At 36.0% G+C, this 26,755-nt stretch overlaps 1 protein-coding gene across 1 annotated transcript in view; it reads left to right on the forward strand.

Moving 5' to 3' along the window:
• The window catches only part of LRRC4C (leucine rich repeat containing 4C), a 99,124-nt gene that overhangs the window by 7,977 nt on the left and 64,392 nt on the right, over positions 1 to 26,755 (forward strand). The window lies entirely within an intron of this gene.

The following is a 26,755-nucleotide window of genomic DNA, read 5'->3' on the forward strand; positions in this document are numbered from 1 at the left end:
TGCTACAGGCTTCAAAATTTCCAAAGGCTCTATGTTCCTTCATCATCCCTACTGACATTCCAGATGTTACTGCATCTTTTTCATCAGCATGTAATGGAATAATTGATGAATTAATCTCACTGCAAAACCTGATCTTATTTTAACAAAAGTAGCTGATTTTAAAGTTAGATATTTTAGGTCGGAATTCTCAGTCCTTAGGATGGTGTAATCTCTGTGTATTGATTATGAATGTCAATAACTGAATATTGTGAAATATTAGAATCAGTTTAACAAAAATGCTATAGTTTTCATTTTAAAAGAGGCTAGAAGAGGCTTTACAGGGACAGAAGGAAGTGGGTTTAGGAATCATACTTTTCCCTCCTTCAATACATGCAAGTTTCAAATGAAATGTGCACAAATATATTCAATTCCATGAGCTTCTTTGCCAAAGGGCATGTATGCTGTGTTAAGGATTCTTTACTTAGCTATTTGGTTTTACAAGGATTTTCTTTGCCCCTACTCAATTTGTGAGCCCTTATTGGACAAGCAGCTTCTTCTACAAGTGGTTATATATTATTTTTCCAGAGGAAAGCTTTTATATTTGTTACATCCGTTAGAGAACTGAGGTTCATTTGTGTTAAGGTTGTTGATGACACAGCTACCAGAGGGGAAGCATTGTGACCCCATTAGCCTTTCAGGTTGCTCATATGCAGTGCACAGTCTACTACTTCAATAAGAGTTTTATTGCATTTAACGCCCGTGTGAATTTTGACTGTATATGGTGCAGGGAATTAAAACCATAATGGATTTCTCCTTTGAACCAGAAAGAGGTCAGAAAACCTCACCTTCAGTGAATGTTCATGTTGATATCCCTCTTTCTGTAATGTGCATTTTCCTGAGTGGTCTGGCCCTGAAGATTGAGTTACATACATTAAGTGAAGGCCTGGAGGTATCTTTTAAAGGCTACTGAATCAAACTGGTAGTGGAGGATGGCTCAGTCCTTAGGTAACTTTCTATAACATGTGGAAAAAATAATTGCATTTTTTAATGGGAAATTTCAGGTTTGAGGATACGTATGAAAATGTCATGCAGCAGTAGTAAAATGTCATTAGGATTTGCAAAGAAGTATAGATAATAAATTCCTATCACAAAAGGCATTGCATCTAATTTAAAATATATTCCAGATAAGATTATTTTTTTTTTTGTGGCAAAGAAAGATGAAGTTGATGATTGCCTAAGGGCAAATCAAAGATAAAAGAAGTCAATAATGCTGCTTCAAAAATACCTACCTTCTAAACCTGAGGAAAATTATGAGAAAAATTGATTGGAAAGGACATATAAGCAGAAGGCTGTGAATATAAACTGGTCAGTTTCTAGGAATACACTGTTTTGCCATGGAAATACCCAATTCATAAAAGAGTTTATATTTGTCTTTGAGTCTGTCTTTGATACAGGGGAAAAGGAAGTAAAAATTTAACAATTACATAAAAAATGATATCAAAACAAAATAGTACATAGTAGAGAAAAAAAGAAAAAATCATACAACAACCTCTATTAAAAAACAAGGTATAAAAGAAATACAATTGATGTAATAGGGGGGCAGTGTTGTGATTGTGTGGTAGTCTTAGAATACACCAGAAATAAGGGAGTATTGCTGCTCTTTTTGTTGTTTTTATTGGCCACATCCTGTGAAGAGCTATTGGCAGTAGTGATGCATAATTGTCAGAATAATTCAATTAATATTTCTATTCTGTATCTGGAAAATTATTATTAAAATTTTTTATTGTGAAAAGAGAAAGCAAGTGAAAGGATTTTAGGGAATATTTATTAAGGGACAAATATTCTTAAATCAACAGTAGTGTTTTACTTTTAAAAAAAGTTGTCTGAAGTATGTGTCTAGAAAACGTTCTAATGACACATGTGAAACTTAGATGGACATGGTAACCATTGACCATTTCCCCTGACATAAATTTTAGGCAAAGTAACTGAAAATACAATACAGGGTTCAACTGGTAGAAACTTAAGGCAGGAAAAAGTTTAATGTCAATGGTATGTTATTATGGGAATTATTTTCTATTGAGCAAATAATTTGACCCTTTTATACTGCCTGGCTGTAGATAGAAGTTACCATGGAAATAAAGTACACTCAAACTTTAAAAAACATAGGATATTCAAGTAGCTTAGGGGCACTTGTAAGATGTTTAAGAGTAAGTATTGTGAGTAAATATTTTTTAATGGATTATACAGATATTGTAACTATTTTTACAATAATTATACCAATGTTCTAGACAAATCATTGACAGAAAATTACACTCAATATAAGTGTAGAGCCTGTAGTTAGCAAAATTACTTTGATAAGAGCGTCTGTTAGGATGGGTATATGAGAGTAAACGAAGTGAATAAGATTAACTGAGCTAACTGAGAGGACATTTCCCAAAACTGAATGCTAAACAGGCCAACTGAAGAAAAATAAAGAAACAAACTCCTAAACTAGGAAAAAAACACAAACACCCTTCCAAGAATCAAAAATAATAATAAAACCCCCATGTAACAAATCTTGAATAAAAGTCTGAAAGAAGCATGAAGCTTTTAAAGCATAAATGTCTGGACAGGTCAAAGAAACAGAGCAAAACCACTTCTGTGATGCTGCCAGACACTGACCCCTTTCATTGCAGCCTTCAGTTTGGTCTGAGTAAGCTGTGCTGGGCACTGTGAGGAGCCAACATCCATCTGGTGGAGTGACTGCACAGGGTGACCTGCACCTTGTAAGAGCATGCATGACCTGGGAGTGCTTTCTTCCCAGCCTCTCCATTGGCAGATAGCATGGGAACACCCTGAGCTGGAAACCCATGTCTCAAGAGGCAGAGTGCGGCATTCTGGTGTTTCTCCCGGGTCCGGAGCATCCGCCGCGCCCGGCGGTGCACTGTGGCTCCTTTGGTCCCGGTCCCGCCGCTGCTCCCGGGCTCCGTAGCTCCAGGAAGGTGGGTTGGCCACTTCTACCGCTGCACGCGAAGGACCTTGATAAAGGGGGAGAAGGAAGGGCCAAATTCCTCGCAGCAGGAGCTGAGAGCATTTTATTGATGCGCTCCCAATTCCTGAGTTGGACAATATGGCCACCCGGCCCCGGCCTCGTGGGAGCATTATGGAGGGAGGAGCGGGGGGTGTCACGTGGTCTGGGGAAGCCAATAGGGATGCAGTAGGGGATGGCACCAGGACCTGGGGCGGTCCCGGCCAAGGGGAGGAACCAATAGGGACACGCAGGGGCGGTGCCGGGGCCCCAGGCTCTCCCGGGGCTGCGGGGGTGTGGTGTGGAAGGCAGGAGCCAATGGGGAAGTGGCAGGGGCGGCACCGGGGACCCGGGGCAGCCCTGGCCACAGGGGAGGGGTAACAGCCGGAAAGGACCCGCAGGAGGGATGGGAGCCAGGCCACGTGGTCAGGCAGCTTGGGAACTGGGTACTGCAAGGCAGGGGAAACCGGGGGATACATGGGGGTACACAGGATTTGCTAAGACACATCAGAACCCCGACCTAAACCCAAAGTCCGGGATGCAACAGCAGAGTGAGCAAGCAGGGGAGCCTGCACTCCCAGGAGTGTGGCTGTGCTCATAACTGGCACAGCCTGTGAGGATATCTGAATGATGTTGCTTTAGAGGATTAATTATATAAATATTTTTAAAAGTTTTATGTATTTATTGCCATTTTTAAAGTGTCAAATATGGTGGGATTGTGGTTGTATTGTTGATCCTGAGCTGGCAGAGAGTGCCAGTTAATTAAATGTCATTGGCCATAGTGGTGTGATTTCAATCACATGAATTGAGATTTTCCTTGAGACCAAGTGAAGCAGCATGATAAATAAGACAGGCATACTGAGTAATATTGGATGCTAAATGTTACATATAAGAAGGACAAATTCTGAATGAGGGACACTCCTCTATAAAACCAACTCTGAAGAGAATTTGATATTGCAACAAGCAAGAATTTCCACATGAGCTCCCACTGTGCTACTGTTAAAAAATATTATGACATTCCAAAGAAACAGAATAGTGATTTTACCAATGTCAGAGGCAAAACTGGAGTGCTGTTTGCATTTGAATTTGTCTACATTTTAAAAATTTTGTTGAATAGAGCCACAAAAATATTGAGTGCTGAATAAAAAGGAAAAATTTAGTACTTTAACATCAATCTATTCATTAAGAAGCTCAAGAATGGATGTGATTAGTTTAAGAGGAAAAAAATAGCTGTTTAAATGTTTTGTAATATACCAAATAAAATTCTAAGAAGAAAGATAGATGGAAGCTGAGGTCTCATAAATTCATAATAGAAATTAAGGGCATCATTTTAATGTTGAAAATAATTTATAATTTTTTAAATTCACAGAGAAGTATTTTCTCTATCTCTTGGGATCCTTGTCTTTGTGGAAGACTGTTGTAGTGAAGTGTGCCTTATGGTGTTTTGTATATTTTGGTAATTCAGAAAGGCAGAGTAGATGATTCTGAGGTCCCTCTACCTGCAGGTAGGAGGAATGTAGCCTGGGCATCTATAACCAGGCTTCCAATCCTGTCATCAACAGATATGTGTAGCTATGAGCAAAATACCCCAAAGGATTTCACTCTGCAGTCCATCATTCCCTCTCTGCTGAGATTGCTATCAGAACATCAAAGTTTTTGGGTCATCTGCTGCTTTATGATAGTACTCTGACTCAGTGCCTCAGACTTCTGCTTGGTTGGAAAACTGTCCTTTGAAATCTGTGCATTTGTCAAATCTGAAATGTTCTGTAAAGATGAATTTTAAAAGCTGTGCTGTGGGTGAGCAAATACCATGTGTATTTACTTGTTCACTCAGTACCCAATCCACAAACTTATTTATGTGACCAAGCTTCTACCTTCTTCAGAGTTCTCTTCGTAGTGTAAAGGTTTGCAAGCTTTAGGTGTTGTACTTCTGAAACACTGTATTTTCAGCAGCCTGGGCCTCCAGCTTGAAGAAGTCTATTTTTTTAAGCTGACCCATGTGTTCAACATCTAAATCAAAATCAACCAAAATTATTGTCTCTGAGCTTGTATCCAGTTTAGGCTTCTGATATTAATCTGGATATGAATTGCTGCAGGAGTTGGTCAGTTGATGCCTATTTTGCAATAGATGCCAGACTACTTTCCAGGTCTGAAATAGACTAAATATAGAGGTGACAAAGATGGTACATCCAACATGTTCTCTGCTTATAGAACACTTAAGATTGCTTTGAACTTTTCTTGCTGTGAATGGCTGCTAAGAATTTCAGACTAGAAATGTGCTTTTCTGTCTTCATAAAAGAACTGCATTTGTGGACTTGATTTTACTTATTTATTTCTTTTGCAAATTCCTGTCTCAGGTTTGGGAAGACAGAGAGGAAGAAAGAATTAAATGAACTTTCTCCTGCATCTCTGCATAATAGCTTTTGCTAGTATAGGTTGAAATTAAATGCAGTCTTCTCATATTTCTAGTTACTCTTCACCTTCCTTGGACAGTTTGTACTAAACATTTCGGAAAAAAATTGCTGATGGAAATCTAAAATAAGTATACATCTTTCATACTTACTGTTGAGGTAGATGTTCACTTTCTCAGTTTAGAATTCTGTAGTCCAAGTCAATTTTTCATATAAATTGGGTTTCCTCCATTCATGAGCCTTCCTGGAGTAGGGTACCATTTCACTGTTACAGCTCAGTGGTTAGTTCAAAAGGTCCTGGAATGTGGGAAAGTATTCTCTGAGGTAACAAAAGGCATTTCTAATGTTGGAAAGTTCTGAGTGAGGTTAGAGACAGTTATACTTTTTACCTCTCCACTCTTTTCTGTGTTCTCCTTTTCGCACCCTCTACTTTGCCTTTGGATAAATAACACCACTTTTGCAGGAATTATAAAAATGAATTGGGTGATCTCATGTGCTTGTTTGTAGGATAAAAGTGTGTATCACATGAGTATAAAACACTAACCTGCATTGCGCTTGCAATTATATTGCTGGCATAGCTAGTACATATTAGGTTATATTATCCAAAAGCCCTGTTAATTAATGACTGAGAATATCTGTCTAGGTAGTTAGTATAGTAATTAGCATTTTGAAAATTCATGCCCCATCTTAATCCTTATGCATTATTCCACATGTGTGTTCCATAGAGTGTAGTCCTGGATTTTCAAGGAAGGAGATTGAATATCCTTTAGTGCTCCCTTACAACAGAAACCAGTAAATTTCCCTACTACTGAAATCCTGTTTGGGATTACCTCCCTCCCAGTCCCTTCTGCAAATTCTCTTGTCAAAAGTTAGTGTGACTACTTCTCAAACCATTGACCTAGCTTGGGACCAGCCCCATGATTAGACAGACCAACACAGAATTGGTTTACCTACTAGGAAATCTAACTGTGATAGGGCTGTTCCTTAATCTTTGACTAAGGGTCTTTATAAATATTGTCTGTCAATAGCTCATCTCTCTCCTCAGTGGCAGCAGAATTCCAAAGCTCTTTCTCTCACACTTGCTTCCAAAGAGTACTGTGCTGCCAGAGATCTCTGGAAGACTAGAACTATCAATGAATGATCATGGCACTGGGGAGAAATGTGTGAGGAGACTGGAAGAAAGTGAATTCTGATTCTGAGCATTTCTGTAGCTCTTTTTAATGAAAAGTTTAAAACTTCTAGGATACAACACTGTTCTTGTCAGCTTTTCCATGCAGATGGAGCTACGGACCAAAATGAAGCCTCACTGAAACTAAAACAGATTCTATATTGAGGCAAAAATGTACTAGAGGAGCTGGCAGTTTAATTTCTCTGGCATGAGCTGAACTACTTTCACTGCTAAAGCTATATATTTCTATAAGTGTATGTATGTGTGTTTAAGTGGATAGATCGCTCTTGAAAGTTTTGGATTGTATTTGGCCTTCTGACATATTAATGTGATGATTATTTGTAACTGTGGTTGCATTGTAGAAAATTAGCAGGGAAATAGTATTTTTATGTATGTTTAGCGAAGCACCTGCTTCCATTTTTTTTTTTTGTTTTTGTAGGAGTCAAATATAAATCTCTACACAGTAGTCATCTAGATCTCTTATGATTTATAACATCAACTACATGGCAGTTAGGTAAAAAGGGAACTTCTTTCAGAAAGGTTTAAGAATAAGTTTTTTCCAAAACAAGTAAAGAAACTATCACCCATCTCCCAAAAGCAAGAAAATATATCAGATCTTGTTTCACATCTTTCTCCCTCTATCATTTCAAATTATACATTTTGAAAGGAAAATGCAGTTAGGAAATGCATTTAAATAGAGTGGAATGGTCAATGTTGTGTACTGTAGTGGGCAGCACTACAGATTTCTTAACTCTGACCTTTCTGTGGTCTCTTACTTATTTTTTGAAACAAATCACACAGACTCTGAGCTCCTTTTTACTTCTTTGTAACTTGCGAGAAATTGCATTCTCAAATTGCAGGACAGATCTTTATACAATGTATGCAGCCAGCACTCCTTATTTTTAACGGTTCAGATATCAAAACAAATTTAATGTAATTTAAGAAGTGGGAGTGGGGTTTAAGGGGAGATTTTTTGAACATAAGATTTAAGTTGTGTGAAAGGTACTTGAATAAAAGGCATTTTGTAAGCACAGTTTTTATTGCAATCTGTCTCACCATACATAAAAGAGTGTTTCAGTGCAGAGTAAGAGATGAAAACAAAAAAATACATGCATCTTTTATCTTAAATATTCAATTTATTAAGTAATTCTGGATACATGGGTCAATTTTTTTTTATCTTTGCATTGCTAAGAAGGGTTTTTCCTGATCTACCAGCAATTTTATACCCCTATTTTATATTCAGACTCTTAGTGACATTTTTCCTAATAACTTACTTTACTCTGGGCATATATTGAATTGTACAAAAAAAAAAAAACAAACTCAAATTTCTTTCCTTAAAATTAATCATGATTATAAGCCTACAAAAATTCTTACTCTTAAGAGTATGTAATTGAAAACATAGGCTCATTTAAATATTGTTTTAATATTCTAGCTCTAAACAAGTAGATAAGGAGTATTAAAAAAAAAAACCTTATCAGGCTTTCTACATATTTTACACCAAAATTCTTATTCATTTATTTTCAGTTCATATACTCTAATGGTTGAAAAGCACAAATTTTCTTTTTCCTGGACTGTGAACTTTTATATACTCTGACTATTGTCAAACTTCAGAAGCATTAGGGATATAAAGTTCTTTTTGTCATAATTCATAATGTTGGTTGCTTCCATGTGAAATGATGTGCCAGCTTGTTATGTGTGTAGTAGATGAACCACTTCCTACTGATGGAGGACAGGTTTCTATAGCACCCCATTAATATAGAGATGTCCCTTTTTATCTCATACCCAGGACATCATCTCCTTTCAATCTTCTCTTTAGCTCTGCAGACACTCATCCTCTCCCTTCTCTGCAAACAAGCAGATGGAGAGTATGTGGACATTGAAATGTGACTCAGAGGTCAAGAGATTTAGAGTCTCAGGAGGAAAGTGAAATTCACAGCTAAGAACAATTTACTGTGACCAACCTACCCCCAGGAAACTCCCAGCACAGCAAAGGGCTTGGTGATGTCTTGATTTCTCACATTGTCAGTTGCCATGAGTTTGCACAGGAAGGCATGTCTGCTACTGAATCAGAAATACTTTGATGAGTAAAAATTGTTTACTTGAGAAGGGGTTTTCAAGATCAGAAATTTGCCTGAATGCAATGTTTCCAGTGTACTGTGCTTATACATAAATTACTGCTTATAAATTGCAAATTCAGTACAATAACATTTTATCAGACTTAGGGAAAGGGATTAAATGTAGTGTTAAGTTCCTTCTTTTTTTTTTTACTTTTAATTTTATTTTGTTTTTATTTATGACTGCCTGTGGAGGTAACAATGCAATTAAAACACTGAAATGGATATCACCTGCTTGCTTGCCTCTGCTTGGCACATTAAGTATCTTTTATGAATTGAGTTTAATGTAGAATCTTTGTCTTGGTGCTGTGGTACTTTGAGTACCTTTGGTGAATTGCTTAATTGTTTATTGATTTCATAAATATTCTGGGTTTATTCTTCCCCCCCCCATTTAATTATTTTTTAAAAGTTCTTGGAAAATTTACATTAATTCAGAGATCTTTATCAAAGTTTTGTGCATTGTGCAAATTCCATGTTGCCAGAATGATCAGATAGAAGTTACACAGAGGTATCTCAATAGTTAACTAACCAAATAAAGGAGAAATTGTCCACATGTTCAGAATTCAGTTCTCACATTGGAGGCAGAAGATAGTTATGCTAAATTTTGCAATAGGCTACTCCCACAGGGTCATATTTTATTAAACAGAAAATTGGATGAGTCAGAGCCATGACTGTCTAGGAATTTAAGGAAAATAAATGACACTTTTGTCTCCCAAACATAGTGTATTTTTCTTTATTTTTGTGATGGTTGTTAGGTTAAGAGATGTCTGCATAAGCTTCTGTTGATGAAGCTTATGGTACTTTTTTTGCATTTTGCTTTGGTTTGCATTCCACAAAGGAGATCTGCTTTATACATGACTTTTCTACACATTAAAGTCCTCTCCTTTACTGTTCATCAAAAAAATCCTGACAGTGTTCCTCTAGTTTTTAAATCTGTCTGATTTGCCTGTTCTGTAATAGCAGAGTTGTTCTGCTATTATGGGAACAGTGTATGTGCAACAGTGGACTCAAAGTAGAAAGCTAAAGGACTGCTTCAAATTTTAGCATGGCAAATTTCCCTCCACCCTCTGAGTTCATAAATGAAAATAATTGGGCTACAATGCCAAGAAATTAGTATCCTAACACAACTCCACAATGCTCTGAAAACATAGCATTCCATAACTGTGATTCCACTGAATGGTATCATTATGACTAAAATTATCTAACGTTGTGTTGCCTTTTTGTTCAAATCTGGCAAGAATCAGACTATCTCACCATGGTACACAATACATTTTCTAAATATGGGTGAAAAACTAGAACATTCTTCAGAACAAGTATTGCCCAAATCCAATAGAAGCGAATGGAAAATTCTGCCCTTATTTGGTGATACTTTCTTGCATTGAAATGGGATCAGCACATCAGTCATCTTTAGAAGGAAGTAAATGCCTGTTACCAGATGGAAAATAAATTAAACTGAGAATTTATCATTCTTCAGGCAGTAGGTGCAGAAGCAGAAATATTTTTAAAATACTAATCTGCAATATTTTAATTTTTTTAAAAAAAATCCTGTTTTTTAAAATGTAAATTAATTTTAAATATCATTACATTTTGGCTCAAGCTATCAGTGGACTTACCCAAACAGTGTACATAGGTATTCCTAGTTAGTTTCATTCTTCTTGAATAAATGTGAATGTGATTTGAGTAAATGAGAAATAGTTGTTATGCACCATGACTAAAAAGCAAGAAGTGATGGTCTGGGGCGAATTCTCTTCAAACATCAAGCACAGACAACATTAATGCCTTGGGACAAAGAATCCTCAGTTTAAATTTTACGGACTTTGTGTTTCTAGTTTATTTATCACCACTATTCCAGAAGGCATGGGAATTAGCTACCACCATTATCTGTGGTAACAGAGGGCATAAACTGAAGCCCTCAAACTCCAGTTCTTTAGGTAAGACAACTAAACCTATATCTGAACACTTTACATACATAGTTTTTGTCAAAGAATCTAAAAAGCTGCAGTTCTCATGGATTTCAGCTCCTATGATACCATTAAAAACTGTTGGCTTCTAACATAAAATAAATAATGTATTTAATCAGACCTGTCTTTCAAATACAAAAGAATTAGTGTAGCTTGGTTTTGCGTTTATCTTTTCAAAGCTTATGTTAGATTATGTCAGTGTTCTTGAATAGACTGGAAGATGAATGATCACAGTCCGATGGTACAGGCTATACAAACACTTATTAAATAGAACTGATAAATGTAGTTTAGCTTAACTGTGCAATTGCATTTATTGCTAGATCCAATCTCTATACAACACAGGTACTCTAAGTCTAGTCCTGCTGTATGTATATTAGAGTGGCATGTACAACATTTCCATGGTCTGCTTTATCTTTCCTCCTTACCTTATTCTTTTATAAAATCCCTTTTCAATTTGCTAAGATGGGAGTATTCCAAAGAACATACATAGTAACCGACTTGCTGTGTTAGTAACTCTGTGTTGCACTGAGGAAAATATAACACCATTTAATATCAAATGTGCAGTCAAGTAACAGCTGGGTTCCTTTTGCAGTGTCCTAGAGCTGGCCAAGAAAATTAAATCAAAAGTCATTGAGTAATTATTCTCATTGTCTGTATTGATGCATTAGATCCTATCTAAGTCTGAATAGAGTGCCCCAGTCATTAAAAGAACCATTTCCCCCTTTCATCCCTCCTTCATCCAAAGGCATTTAATACAATGCTAATTCTTAAAAGAAATTTTCATTTCCTATATTTTTTTCCCATGATTCTACCACTGTTCTGTGTTATTGTACAGGTAAAATGGAGTTAAGGAATACCAGAGTGACCCAGAGGTATTCACATTAAATGGAACCCTTTTCCTAAAAGGCAATAATTTTATACTTGCTTTTGTATAGGACAGTGTAAGTACAGCAAAATTTAGCAGCTGTTGCATGTAAATATTATAGACTATTATTTGGTTAGAAACATATTAATTAATAACAAATGGAATAACAAAACCCCCTAACACTTGAAATAATGGTAACTCGATTATAAAAGCAAAGAAGTGTATTAAAAAGTTAATAGTTCATAAGCATAAGACTCGCACCTATTTGAAAAACCCAGTTTGAAAATTCAAGTTATTTTATTTTGCATGAGATGACAATACAGATGAGAGTAAATGAAAAGCTAGACTGAACAGTTCTTCAGTTCCTTCAGTAAGGAAAGGAATATCCAAGAAGAATCTCAGGAAGGGAATTGTAGTTTAGGTACAGTTCAAAATTAGACAATGCCTTGATCCAAAAAGAAAACAATTTATTGCAATCTGTTCATTTTATTACCTTCTTTACATAAGCCTTTATCAGCTTTCTCCTGTGTTGGCAAAGCAGTGTTAAGGCTCTCCCTTCTACTTCTATCATTCTTGCTGAAAAGGGAAGTTTTTGCAGACTGTGATCTGGGTATAACCTGCAGGAATCAGGATGCTTTGCTGGATCAGGACTAGATCTGTGCAGGATTGAGCCATTGAAGAGAAATGCAAGGTGCATATAATAAGCCAAGTGCAAAATAGGATTACAAAGTCATTAGAGGCTGGAGTTGTTCAGCACCTTTTAGACCCTTGGGAAACAAATGAAAATGGGTTTAGAACTAAGCATTCTGTTCGTTCAAAATAGTGGTTATTAATTTTAAAAAAATAATTATTGTGCATAATATTGGATTATTACACATATAAAATTGAATTTATGACACCTATAAAAATATATCCATTATGTAAAAAAAAAAAATAAACCATGGTTGGTGTTTTTCCCCTATGTCTTTTTCTGTAAGTTGGACATTTAGATAACAAAAAGCTTATTTTTTCTACTTTTTTCTAGGATTTATGGACTTTTTTTTAACTTAAACTTGAGTGCCTAAACCCTTCAAACTACATAAAATTCTTAAACTTCTACTTAATTCTTGCAGATTTTAAGTTGCTAATTATTTTTATGGTGTATTTAAGAGAATATATTTGTGAATATGTCTATGCAAGTGTTGCTACTTTTATAATTAAATAAAATAATTAAATTATTGTATGGAAAGGACTATTAGCAATCATCATGGCCATTTACCCTCCCAAAGTACTGAGTGGAAATGCTTGTGCTCAGCCTGGCATGCAGTGGGACCTCCCAGCTCCCTCCCTCAGAGTTTCTCCCTGAACAGTCAGTATGCCTGTATTGAGCCCTGCTGGTAGCAGTCATTTGCATTCCTTGAACTTTCAGATATTTCTCTTGACTCAGGCCTTAAGTTTTTTTCAAAATCCCCTTCTTTCAGCAAATGAACTATGTAATGGCATTTGAAAATATGGTTCTGTGCTTAGATTGCTTCTTTCTAGATTCAAGAAGTTGGAGTTGGCTTCCCTTTTTCATTTAAGAATAACTGTCTTTTATAACACATTATTTTCTCTGCTTTCCTTGATAGACTCACATAGTTTCTCTGGTTTTCAGGTGTATGGTAAATATACAGTATTTTGTTGACTGATCATTCTATGAGCATAGCATCAAAAGTAAATATTGTGGATACCCTTCTGTTTTCAGCCAGAACTGAGTGCCTAGGCCCAGGATGTGGCAGCTAAAGGATCCAAATGCTGCTGTAGTTATTTGGCTCCATATCTCCATTAGAGCAAGGCTTGATTTGAATGATAACTCAGTTTTGCCACTCATACTTTTTCTCAGAGGACTGGCTCCTGGTTTCCAAAACATGTTGAGAATTACCTGATAAACAAAACAAAATTCCAAAATCTGTTAAGTTGGGATTTATTGTAAAACAGCTTTTTTAGCTGTTCTCAGTGTTCTGTAAAGTTAACAAAACACCCTTTTCCTCTGATAAAATATGGAATGTTCAGAAAAACTCCTCCTTATTTGTACATAATAGACATAACATATCACTGTGTATTATGCTCCTTATAATTGCCCTAAAAGGAGCCTGGTTGGAGGTAATCATTTCTTATTTAACTGTCCTTTAAAAATGATGGAACCTTTGAGTCAAGTTAGGCTAAACCATTTGTTATTCCAAGATGATCATTCACTTATCTCACATTGCCTATCCCATGAGGTAGTAAGGGTAACCCATGGCAAGAAACCCACCAAGTTCTATTTGACTTCAATAGACTGCCCTTAACATTTCTTCCTGTTCATCAGAAATGAATACAAATATTGTGATTGGGTTAAGGTTGTTTGGTTTGTTTGGTTTGGTTTGGTTTTTTGGGATTTTTTTTTGGCATGGGGGGGGTTCTACTTCAGATGACTTTTAATTTCAGTTTCCTTTCACTGTATTATAAATAAGAGAACAAAAACTCTAAGACCTCCTTGGAATTCAAACCAGATTAGTGTTTAGTACGAACCAGCAATACTTCCATAGTATTCTTTGGGATTTTTTTTCAAAACTTAACTCAGTACATATAGTTTTTCAGGGATACAAAGCTAGATTTTATTCCAAGTACTTTTTTTATGTTCTTCTGTCTAGTGTTCCTGCATTCTGCAGGTTCCTATGATATACAAAGTATCAGTAGGCCACAGGTTATTTATGTTTTACTTTGTTTTTACTTATTATTTATTTTAGTCTTACTTTATTTTTACTTCAATATTTGTTTATTTACTTATTTGTTTACTTTTTAATGTTTTATTTAGTGAGCTTTTCTATCACATCTTCTTCCCCACGCAGTCCCAGAAATGCAGAACCCCTGTTACTCCATTCTTGTGTATCTTCAGTCCATTCTTCCAATTATTCAATTCCACCAGTGTTTGAGACTAATTTAATAAAGGGTGTGAAATGTATGAGTTTAAATCATACTTTTAGACTATCAACCAAAAAATGTTATTTTTCCTGGAGTTGAAGTGAGAAGGATGATAAGAGCTGCTGAGAATTAAAAAAAAAAAAAAAAAAGTAGTTTAAATTATGCCTCACTTTTTATCATATGTGAAGAAACAAATAGCGAACGATTTACTTCCTTTAAAAGAACCTGCTCTTACACACTAAATACCATCTAGTCTGTTAAACCATTCTACATATGAAGAGTCTTCTATTGCACCTACAAAAGGCAGTAGATGATTTTTCATAATCCCCCAATTGCCCCAATTGCAGACTACAAATCAAAATCAAGTTAATCAAACTAAATAAAATGTGATGGTTTTTTTTTTTCTTTTAATTTATTTTACTGGGACCAAAAACTTCAGCATTTGATTGAATGACATGAAATTTCCATTTCTTAACATTGAGTGTAATAGTGACAATATTGAGTGGATTGAGATACAAAAATCTTATATTTCAGACACTTGTTACAAGAGACTCAAAATAGATAATTTTTGTATTGAAAAAGTTATAAGCATTTCATAAGAGGCATAACTTCTATTAAAATAATTTAAAAATTAGCAGCTATTGACAGAAAATATGCTTTTAGAATACTAGTAACTATCTTTGTAGTTTTCCTTCTTTTTTTGTTGACATTTAAAAATGTTTGAAAAAAATTATTGGAAAAAAAAGTGAATATTACTAAAAACATCATAAAAATTCATTACACATCCCCTTTAGCAGATATAGATATATTTCACCAAACATGTACAGATATTCTTGTATTTCAAATAGTTTCCCAGTAAAGCCAAAACTGGTTTGATTTTTTTTTTTTAACAAGGAGAGAGAAGCATTTATTTTCTTCTGTCATCAAGAACTTTTGAATGCTACTTTCTAGACTTGTATTAACATTAAATCTTTTCTCAAAAATGCTTGCAGGCTTCTAGGCTTTTTGCTCTCTTTGGAAGTGCCTTAGTCTATTCTTTGTGAATGAACTTTGTATATGGATATATGCTTGTGGTAAACAGTCATGATACTTAACATTTTCTCCAGCCCAAATCTTTCCTCACTCATTCATCTACTTTTTCATAAGGTCACTGACTTTTGTGATACGGGACCTTAGAAAAATCATGTGACTACAGAAAACTACATTTTAAGAGAGGACTGTTGAACACTGTGTCCAGATGTTGTTTAAAATAGGTTTTCAGATATAAAGAACCAAATGTGAAAACATTTGGGTAAACATAATGATTATACAGATTGTTCCTTTAAAGCCAGAGGAGAAAGAAGGGAAATGAGGTCACATCTATTTTGATAATGCTTTCAAAAGAAAGAGGAAGGGAGAAAGAAAATGAAAGAAAGAGGTGTTAAAATGTAGTGGTACTCCAGAATGATTGACTAGAAGAAGTAATCTCAAAGACAAAAAGGCAAATATAGATGATTTAGCCTTCTGTGTCATCAGTACACAATTGTTTCATGCTGTCTCATGCTTTGTCTACTCTATTTCCAAATGTTCCTGCCTTACAGAATTATGTCTCTATTGGATAGATTTTGAAATGTTTTGCTGCTATTCAGCTTATTACCTTCATTTCATAATATTGTTGTTTTATTGGCATTTCATTCTTGCTGTATCATGCTAAATTTTCTTCCTCAAGATCTGTAACCTTCAGATATTCAAAAAATCATGTTGGTGTTTTTTGTTGTTTGTTTTTTTTTTCTCTTTTTTAATTTAGTCATGTTGGACTGATCTGTCCTTCTAAAATGAGCTTTTCTGGTCACTGTTTCATCTCTGAATATCCTGCTTGTTGTTATCATTTTGGTTACAAGATTGCTAAGACTTAGGGTGGCTGGGCACCCATGATTGCATAAGACTTGTGTAAGGTATATGAAGGAGATGATGGACTAAGGTAATGTGAGATATACTGGTAAAATTTCTTTGTCATCCAATAATGCTTTAAATCCAAAATTCCTTCCGATATCGGCCATATACATGATCAAGGCTGTGGTGACTGGCATTATCTCCTCCTCAGAGGCCATCATCCCTTGTCAGTGGAAAAGAACTAGGGCAAAGGACTTCTAGGACAACTAGGGCTTCCCTCTGCCCTGAAGGCAAATTTGAGAGAAAATTTGTATTTTTGTCAATTAGCTTTGAAACATTCTTCTAGAGATTTTCTTTACACTGAGACTGCCACTAGTCCAACATAAATGAGATTCAGTATATCTGTATTAACAATGCATATGTAGTTTAAAGTTTGAAAGTTATTCAAATCTTCATGCCTCCTATAATTTTTGTTCATTTAAAAACAAAATAATGTGAATAATAGTGTAATAAAACCTAAAAAAATCTGTAGAATTCCATTTATGAAATGGTTTATTGATTTTCACTGATTACATTCATTCTACTTCTTAGAAGGTGGTTAAAATTACTTAATCCTTTTTCAAAGGAGTGGATTGCCGTACATTATTTAAATTTTTGTGTTGGATGTGTTGGTATGCAAGTAACCAAGTTTAAATACCTGCAAAATCTGAATTTACAGAACACTGATAACACCTAGCTTTGAATTCACTGGGACTTCAGTAACCCTGAAGTTCAGGCCATGAGGTTTCCATCAATGGGTACCCGAAATCAGAACTTTAGTGCCTTAGTTTATTTCTTTTCTTTTTCAAAAACAATCCCAAGCATCTAAAACAACAACAAAAAATCCCTTTGGCTATAATTCAGCCCTTTAGACCCCCTAGACTTTCAGTAGAGCACCAAAATAACATTAGAGACGTTTCATTTATTATATCACATTTTTAATATGATTTAATGCATTCAGATGAAGAGTATTTGTGATGAGGCTAATAGACCCAAGCTGCAGTGTTTTTTTTCCTTGTAGCAGCATTTGTAATGTGATAGGTACTTCCCAGACATTAAGAAAATAATTCAGTCTCTGCTAAAAAGACACATAATGCATATAGTATTGATTCAGTAAATGGCAAAAGAAGACGGGGAAAGCATTAATGTTTTTGAATTTCACAGGAAGAAATAAAGAAAAAAATAGGTGAAGTCACAAAATTAGCAGTATATTAAACAAGTGACCCAAGAATGTGTTACGCATGCATATTCAGAGTGTTGTGCTGCCATCCAGAGGGATCTTGAAAGGCAGGAGAAATGGGCTGACAGGAACATCATGAAATTCAACACAGAGAGATGCAAAGTTCTGTACCTGAGGAGGAACAACCCCTTGCACTAGTGCAGAGCCAGAGGCAAATGCATCTGGAGAATGGGTTTTGTATCAGATGATTTACAGAGGTCCCTTTCAACCTCAGCCATTCTGTGATTCTAAGGTATTTCAATACACTGCTCTGTGTAAGAACTATACTAGCAAAATTACTATTTCACTGTTTTCTTTATGAAACTCTCAGTGACTGCTCTCATCAGGTCAGGCATTTTGTAGCAGCTGATTACCTTCTGGAACAGCTGAAGCCAGTTATACTGAAGAATAGCCAATCTAAAACTGTTATTGGTGTTAGAAACTGATATAATTGATATAATTGAAGTTTATAAAGTACTTTATTTCTTCTTTTTTTCTATTTTAAATATTCTGTGTGTCAGAATAAGTTGCTGTTGGTATTATAAAGTTTAGTTTATGTAGGTATATGGCATGTACAAAAAAAAAAAAAAAAACAACAACATAAAAGAGTATTCTTTTACACCAAAAAGTTTGCAATGTGTGTTGTTCTATGAAGCACCATCACCATATGAAGTAGTAGGTGATAGGTTATATATGGATATATTAAAAAACTCAAGTGTGATAATGATTCTATTATTATTAAAGTTCATATTAATGCCTTTCCAGCAGACCAATTACCAGTAGATGAGAACAGCTGTCACAGATGCAATTGTAAACATCACAAAATTGTGTATGAAAGAGTTTCTTATTAGGGAAAAATTAAATGCTTGCTGGGTTTGGGTAGCAGATGACTCCTGTACTGGAAAAATCAGTTTTTTCAAGTGGAATCAGGAGGCTTGTCCCATAACCATACAATTTCTCTGGCTTTATTACGTTGCCTTTATCTTTCTTTATATCAAAGGAATAAGAAATCCAATACAATATTTTTTACACAAATTTATTCTTAGTCTTTTATGTCCTTAAGATGATTACTGAGATTACTTACTGGATTTTCTAGGCAGACTGTTGCCTTTATTATTATCACATTATTGTCCAGCAAGGACAAGATATTTGTGAATTCTCAAAAGATACTTTTGGTCTGTGAGAGGGATTTTCTATTCCTGTTCTGCTATTTATCAAACTACCAGTTCTCCTCACACATAGCTTAGTTCTTATTGACTGCTTGGAAGTATTTGAATGCCATTTGAGTTTTTGCTTCTTTTTTTTTATTGAATGGCATGTTTCTTTATCATACAGACTTGGTTTTATCTGATACATGGATCCCAGTGTGTTCTAATGTGAGTCATTGGAAATGCTTGTGTTTAATTTCTGCACCCAACTTCCCATGATTGGATATTTCAGGTGGGAATGCCAAAAATGTAATTAATTTACTGAAACTTATTTTTCAATTTTTTGTATCATTTCAAACTCCATTGATTAGGTTGCCTGTTATACTAATTGTTGATTATATGGTGTGTGTGCTGAAAATGTATCTGAACTGTATGTAAATGTAAAGCATTGGTATAGGTATTTGTATATAGATATTATATAGTATAAATATCAGAAAGATATGATGAAATTCAGAGCTCTGATTTTATGATTCCCAGTTTGTTGGCCAGTCCACTGGAAGCCTGCCATTATTTTTAAATACAAAGATTTCTTTTTAAATTAAATTGGTTTTGTGCTGTGATTGCAGTCACTAATGACTTGGTCTTGTGCTAAGTGTGCTTTCCTCTGTCTGATTTTAGAGACCATTGGGGGCTGCTAGGATTCTGAGTAAACAGGTTTATTAGGAATTTAATTCTATTGAGTGCTGAAAATCTTCTCTTCCTCCTGAATGCTGTTGAGGGTTGCTAGGCACCTCAAAGGGTTAGTGACTATCACAGCTTGCTTAGCACATGGTACTACATATGTCATTTGCAATCTCTGAGTAGAACAAACTTGTATTGCTGTCACTGTAGATTATTCTCGGTACTTTTGGGGTTGTTTTGCTGTGCTTAGAATGTGAGTGTGTCCCTCATAAAATGGTAACATTCTGTGGATGGGGACTGCTGGATCCAGCAAAAATAAATCACTGAAGACATGGGAACAGAAAAGATTTCAGATTTTTTGTATAAAAGCAATAATCATTCTTCTGAAAAATTCATAGAAAACCTCTCCAAAACATCAAACCAGCCAATGACAAAGGCAGTGTGACAGTAATAATAAATCTAAATTTTCTTACAGTTGTTTCTAGGCCTTGTTCTTTTAATATTGTTTGTTGTGACATGTGGGTTCCCACATACTCTGTGTAATGCCAGCAGTATGCAGGATGCACACTCCACAAAACAAGCAGATCCCCAAAGCCTCAGGGTATTGAACTGCCTTTTTGTTTCATGTATCCTCTTGCAGAACAACTCACAGAATGACATGCTTTACTGCATGTCACCTTATTGCTTTATTATTAGCCTTTGTAAAGGTCAGATGGGCCTGACTCAAATTCAAGGGGAAACAATGCTGTATGAAGTTTTCCCTTCATTGAAGGACCTGCATATTTTTCTGAGATCTGCAACAGTATTTTTAATATCATGTCAAAAGCAGAGAACCATTTTCAATTCCCATTGTGGTAATCAATGAGATGTAAAATTGCAGCCGTTCCATGCTGCCTAGAGCCTCTCCTGACAAACCTCGTTTGGTTTGTCAGAATGCATAAAGCACTCATAGGAGTGTAGCATTAGCTCTGTTTCTCTGTGATGCCAATAAGCACAGAAAGAAACCTGCTCTTAAGGAGACATTTTCATTTGCTTAAATAGCCCTGCTGTGGCTGCAGTACAACAAAATCTTCCTGTGCTATGCATATTTCTTAGGATGGGAATCAGAACCATTAGCTAGCTGTATGTGTGATTCAGAAAAGCAATAAACCCATGGGCTAGCTCAATGATTATTTAACTTCTGAAGAAGTAATTCACACATAGAAAGTCAGTCAAGGTAACAGTCCAGGTATGCTGTATATGCTGTACTTTATTAACATATCTGTGATTACTCAGGAAGGTTATGTTTGTCACTCTGACCATCTGGAACTTAATAAGATACAATGTAGAATTTGCATCCTTCTTTTACACAGACGGGAGAACTCTTTCACCTGAAGTAAAATAAATTTTCTAGGTACTAGAAACTCTAAGCCATTGAAAGAAGTCAGCAGTCAGGAATCTGCTGAATTATGAGTATATAAATTCATTTGATAGTTCCTTAGAAACTGTTTTACAATATATATTTAGGAGGAAGACGTGCTCAGTGCTGGATGTTTTGGAAATATGCAGAGTATGGTCCCAGATTTTTTCCTGTGGGTGTCATTATGGATGGAGTGATTGGGTAGCTTGTGGCATTAGCAATGGGTGAGAAGCTCCTTGTCTATGCCTCTGATGCCAATAACTGTAGTCATCCCTTATCAATTCCTTGGAGGTGTTTATAAAGTGTTCTGTTCTCATTCTGTCTGCTACTGAAGCAAACATCAGTTTTGTATAATGACATTTCTCCTGACTACCTTAGCTGATAAGCAAAGAATTGAATGAATGTTTGAAAATTAGGTATTCTTTCTCTGCACTGATTATTCTTTAAGCATAGAAATTAAGGGGGTTGCAAGTTTCCATCTCATCCTCGAACTGCCTTTCAGAACTATATGCCAATTTGCTTTGCTTAATTTTGATTTTTCTAATGAATAAATATGAGTAAAAATGCAACAGCTAGCATTTCCAAGCTTTCACAAATTGTGTTAAACTTCTTGACAGGACCAACAACAACAAAAAAGTTTAGTAATACATGTTTCAAGTATTCCATCTACTTTCTTAATTAACAAGTCAACAAAATATGAGTTTTCACCTCACGACTGTATTGCATGATTCAAATTGAAGAAAACACAGACTTTGGAGATAATAACATGTAACCCCTGACAAGAGAACAGATGGATATGTTGGAATCACTGTCTCCATGTGGCTGTGGCAGGAGCTTGGGTGCTCTACTCATCTGCGATGAGATTTTGGCCACAGGCTAGGGGAAATCAGGGAAAATGTGGAGAATGATCTGTAAAGAGGAAGTCTGAAATTCTTCATGAGAGAATTTAATATTTCTCTAAACCACTAAACCCACCATCTTAGACAAAGATGTGTCACAAATATGATGGTCTCTGAACTCCAATTTCTGAACTCTGAAAACAGCATAATTTGCTGGGTTTGTGAGTTTTCTTATGGATTTTTAGTCGCTTAGGTACAATATCGGCTTCTCAAGTTGAAAGACTGATTATACTGGATCTCAGCCAAAGATTAAATTTTATTTCTGAAGAGTATTTGAAGAAAGGGGGGAAATCATGGGAATTTGCTATCAAAATTCAAATTTATACGGGTTTTTTTGGTTGGTTTTTTTTTTTTTGTTTGTTTGTTTTTTAGCAAGACTGAGATTCCATCTTTAATAAATTGATACCTGTTGAAGTTTTTGCAGCGTAGATTGTCATTTGAAGTTGTTGCGGCGTGGGTTTTTGCTCTCCCCGGCTGCATGCGGCTCTTGGGAGCCCGGCTGTGGCGTAGCTTCCACGTGCTGCCGGGGTTTGCTGCCGCGGGTTCCCGGACACGGCTCCGTGTCTCGGGCGCGTGGGCTGGCCAGCCTCTGTTACCGTGCGCTAGGGATCCGGCAGAGAGGTAAGGAATTTGTCCATTTACTCCGTGCTTGGCAGGAACGGTTTATTGGTCACACATGGCGCGGGTCGATGGAAAGACGCGACCGCTCCCGGCACTCGCATGGGAGAAAATGGCGTCTGACTGCCGGCGGGATAGGGCTCTATGGAGAGGTGGGGCGAGAGGATCCACGGCCTGCCGGCCAATAGGGGCGGCTGCCGTGGCGGTGACGCCAGCAACAGCGACCAACCAGAGAACCCCGCAGGGGCGGGCACCGAGCCACAGGCTGAGTGGGATCCTGTGGCTCGGGGTGGCCAGCACAGGGTTTCCCGGGGCCGGGTGGCAGGGTGGTTACAGGAGCGGCAGAGGGGTAAGAATCCGGCAGCAGGCAGCGTGGGGCCAGAAACCGCGGTGGGGGGAAACAACGCGGGGGAAACGCGGGATTACAGAACTTGACTTATTTTAACATAAATTAAAAACCCTAATCTAAACCCAAACTCCGGGATGCAACAGTTGTGGTTTGAAATGCTTCCAAAGTTCCATAACTATTTGTTTCTGGATGTGTTATTTTACTTTTTTTCTTTGCTCTCCACTCAGGAGTTCAGTATAATTGTTGTGCATTTCCTTACATTACTGAATATAAGCATAAAACGTGGTCCAGGTTTTATTTTATACCTCGTGTCCCAGACTTGGTCCCCTGGTCAATGTGTGCTGCTGCTTGACAAGTTAAGCAGTGGTGTAGCACAATTCCCTTTCCTGTGGAGAAATTGCCTCACAAGTTCCTGTACAGTCTAGCTCTGGACAACTGCAGTCACACAAGGTGTGATTTTTTTTTTCCTTCCTTTTTTCCTTTCCCTTATCTTGGATAAAAATGCCCTTTCATACAAAATGTTATGAATGTTCAAGACAGAAATTCAAAAAGTGATAAAGTTTATAGCCTATAATAATTTAGATAAAACTTGTAACAGTCTTTTTTTTTGGGAGGTTGAACATATGGTAGGTCTCAGTGAGGTGTTCTCTTCATCTTTCCTGAAATATGACTAGGCAACCAAGAATACATGCAGGGGTTTTGTCTACTGTAGACTTAATTGAGCTGAAATCTCTTGAACTCTGTTCAAAAGGTTTCCATGACTTGTGTGTGCTTTTAAGGAAAACAATCTTGTTTTCTGTGATGTATTTCAATATACTAATCAATATATTGTATCTAATATCCATAAATTAAGGTCTTTGTAATACTCTGGTGAGCAATGTCAAAGGTAGACTACAAAGACTTCAATTGATTTCCAGACCAGCTTTGGATTACTGATCTTGAAGGTACATTTTATGTGGTCTTGTCACTATAGTCATAATCCCAAATAAAGGAATCAGAACCCAGTGCTATCTTCCCATGTCCAGATGGTCACCTTGTGTGCTCCCTCTTTTCCTTCTGTCCCCAGAAATTTTACATTGCTAGCAAGCATGATTCTGCTTCAGGGGCATGAAGTCTACCTTATCACTTTTACAACAACCTGAAAAGATGTTGTAGTGAGGTGGGAGTTTGTCTCTTCTCGCAGATAACAAGCGGCAGGAAGAGAGGAAATGGCCTCAAGTTCTGCTAGGGGAGGTTTAGACTGGATATTAGGAAAAACATTCTTCACAGAAGGGGTTGTCAAGCATTGGATCAGGCTGCCCAGGGAAATGGTTAAATCACCATCCCTGGAAGTGCTCAGAAGACATGTGGTTTTGGCAGCTGAGGCCATGGTTCTATGGTGAATATTGTAGTGGTGCTCATTGATGGTTAGGCTTACTGATCATAGAGGTCTTTTCCAACCTTAGTGCTATGAAATAAACTTTTTTTCTAGAAGAGCTTCAGTTCAAACTTGAATAGGAATTGAACTCAGTATCCCTTGTTCCTTTCAATTACTTTACTTACTACATTATATGCAAAAGAAGAAAGTTTGCACTGCTGGTCTTTTAAATAACCAATCTTCTTTTTTTCCTAGGATGTGTGGGTACAGTACTCCACACTTTTAATTATGTTGAACAAAATTTTATGGATTATTACACATGCATTGCACCATATCTAAAAAAGTATTAAAAGTATTAGTAAATTTAAGTGTAGAATTAAAAAAAAAAGGGTAAAAAGGATATTTCTGCAAATTTCACCAGTTTTTGTTTGCAATAAAAAGGTGGTATTAATGTATAGATAATGCAGGTACCATTCCCAGACCATAGAAATTAATACTTGAGATAAAATTCTGCTTGCAAATATTTCTAAAATACTTAACCAGGTAACCTGCTTGCAAAGTCTAAGTCTGCTCTGAGACTTAATAAGGCCTACTGGATGCTAACTTCATTTGATTCCAAATTTGCAATGTGAAAATGGGCACTGCATGTTTTGGAGAGAAAAATGTACAAGCTGAGTTCATGTATCTTAATGAGGGTTCATAAACTGGTCACCACTGCCCGTGCTTGTTGTGCCATTTTCTATCAGATTGTTTCGTTGTGCTTGCGTAGATACTTCTTTTGCATGAATACGGTTTTGACAGTTTTGGAAAACTGGAGTACTGAGCTGGAACTGATGGTATTTTTCACATCTTGGTAATCAGTGTAACAGGAAGCAAATGTTCCTGGTAGAGATGTGGTGACTATTCCCATTTTACTCTTCAGAGGGAAGAGAACTTGTTTTAAATTGAACGTAATTCCCAAAACATCTTCTTTTTAAAGGAGAAAAAATGATTTTTATGTCCCTTTCATATTTAAAGCCTCAATTTCTTTTCCTGAAATGTTCAAATATTTTTCATGCTTGGTTCTAGCTGTTAAAGTTGGATCATCCCATCTGAACCATCAGCATTGTACTATATGACTAATGACACATAATCAATCTGTTAATTTATAGGTTTTAATTGCTTTTAGCTGTATTTATTTTTGGAAAATTTTTGAAAATATCATTATTAGCAGAGAAATACATCACTAATTTATGAACAATTTGCAAATAAGAAAGGAACTGATATTTTTAACTGCTTTCCTTTGTGCGAGTAGACTACACTGTTGCAATAGCACTCAAAATATTTTGAACTTTAATCTCTAATGTCTCTACACCAATTGTTTGGTGGGTTTTTTTTTTCAGTTTTCAATAACAATTTGGGCATTTTTTCCTGTTCTTTTGCAGGTAACAGTGCATACCACCTTCCAGCAATGTAAGACTCAGCTATTTCTACTTAGTATGTTGCAGGGAATAATATTAGCTGTGCTTCAGTCCCTGCTTGCCAGTCTCCACCTTATGTTCACCTCAAGAGTAACAATGATACATAACTATGCATATATACTGTAAAATAAATCATGTTCTTCATTAGTATAAGACAAATCATATTCTTCAAATCTTCTGAAAGAAATTCTTCAGCTACAAAGTTGGCACCTTTCAAAATCTTTCTTTTTGATAACTCAGGGAATTAGTTTTTTCCCATGTGCAACACCAGCAAATGATGTCACTTTCTTTCACAAAACCTTGAGGGTACAAAGGGCAGAAAATAGATTAAATAAGGGGGTAGATCTTTTGCGTTATTAATAAAATTGAAATTTTCTGTATTTGGAAACTCTCTGATGTGGGAAATGGATTGTGACTAGGAAGTATCCACATGAACTAGTGAGTAGGAGAATCCTGTAATTCTTTTAATGTAACAGAATTATAAAATTGTTTGGATCACAACAGATCTTAAGGATTATTTAGTGCCAGCCCTTTGTCTTCCATGCTTTGTTTCTGAAGCTGATTTACATGAATTAACTTCTAATTAATGATTGAAAACTCTACAAAATGGTATAAAGTAGGTGAAAGATTTGTAAAATTTTGATATAAGCAACATATACACCAGCAGAGGAATAAAAAATAGGAATTATTCACATAAATAATAACAATACATAATTTTAGTTTTCATTTTGAAAAGAAAAACAAATGGGCTTAGCTGCTTTTCAAAAATAATGATTTGTGTCTTACTGTGATTAAAATAGGACTCTGGAACTCAAAATTGCTTTCTGAATTTTTCTGTGGCTCTAGATTTGTTAAGACTGTCACCTTCCTTTTTTTGTAGAGATAAAGATCCTCACAGACTCCTTTGATGATATAACATTCTGGTATAGCAAAATTCCTTATAATTATTGCTAAGCTGGAAGTACATCAGATATGCTAGTAGGGAAGGTGAATATAAGTTTAAAATGACCAGTACAGTAGAACTTAGTAGCTATTGCTTTGTCAACAACATGAGTAGTTTTTCCACCTAAGATGAAGATTTTTTTCTCTCTAGCCCATGCTGTTTCATTTCAGCCATACTGAATTTAGTACTTGATGAAGTGGGCACTTTTTTTTTTTCTTTTTCTTTTTTTTTTTTTTCCTGTATTTAAAATGCTAGAAAACACTATCAAATGCTCTTCAATCTCTTTTCTTTCTGTTTGTGAATATCTCACTGTGTTACACAAACACAGCAGGAATTGAAGCTAA

Source organism: Vidua chalybeata, chromosome 6, assembly GCF_026979565.1.
Source record: "Vidua chalybeata isolate OUT-0048 chromosome 6, bVidCha1 merged haplotype, whole genome shotgun sequence".
Lineage (NCBI taxonomy): Eukaryota > Metazoa > Chordata > Aves > Passeriformes > Viduidae > Vidua > Vidua chalybeata.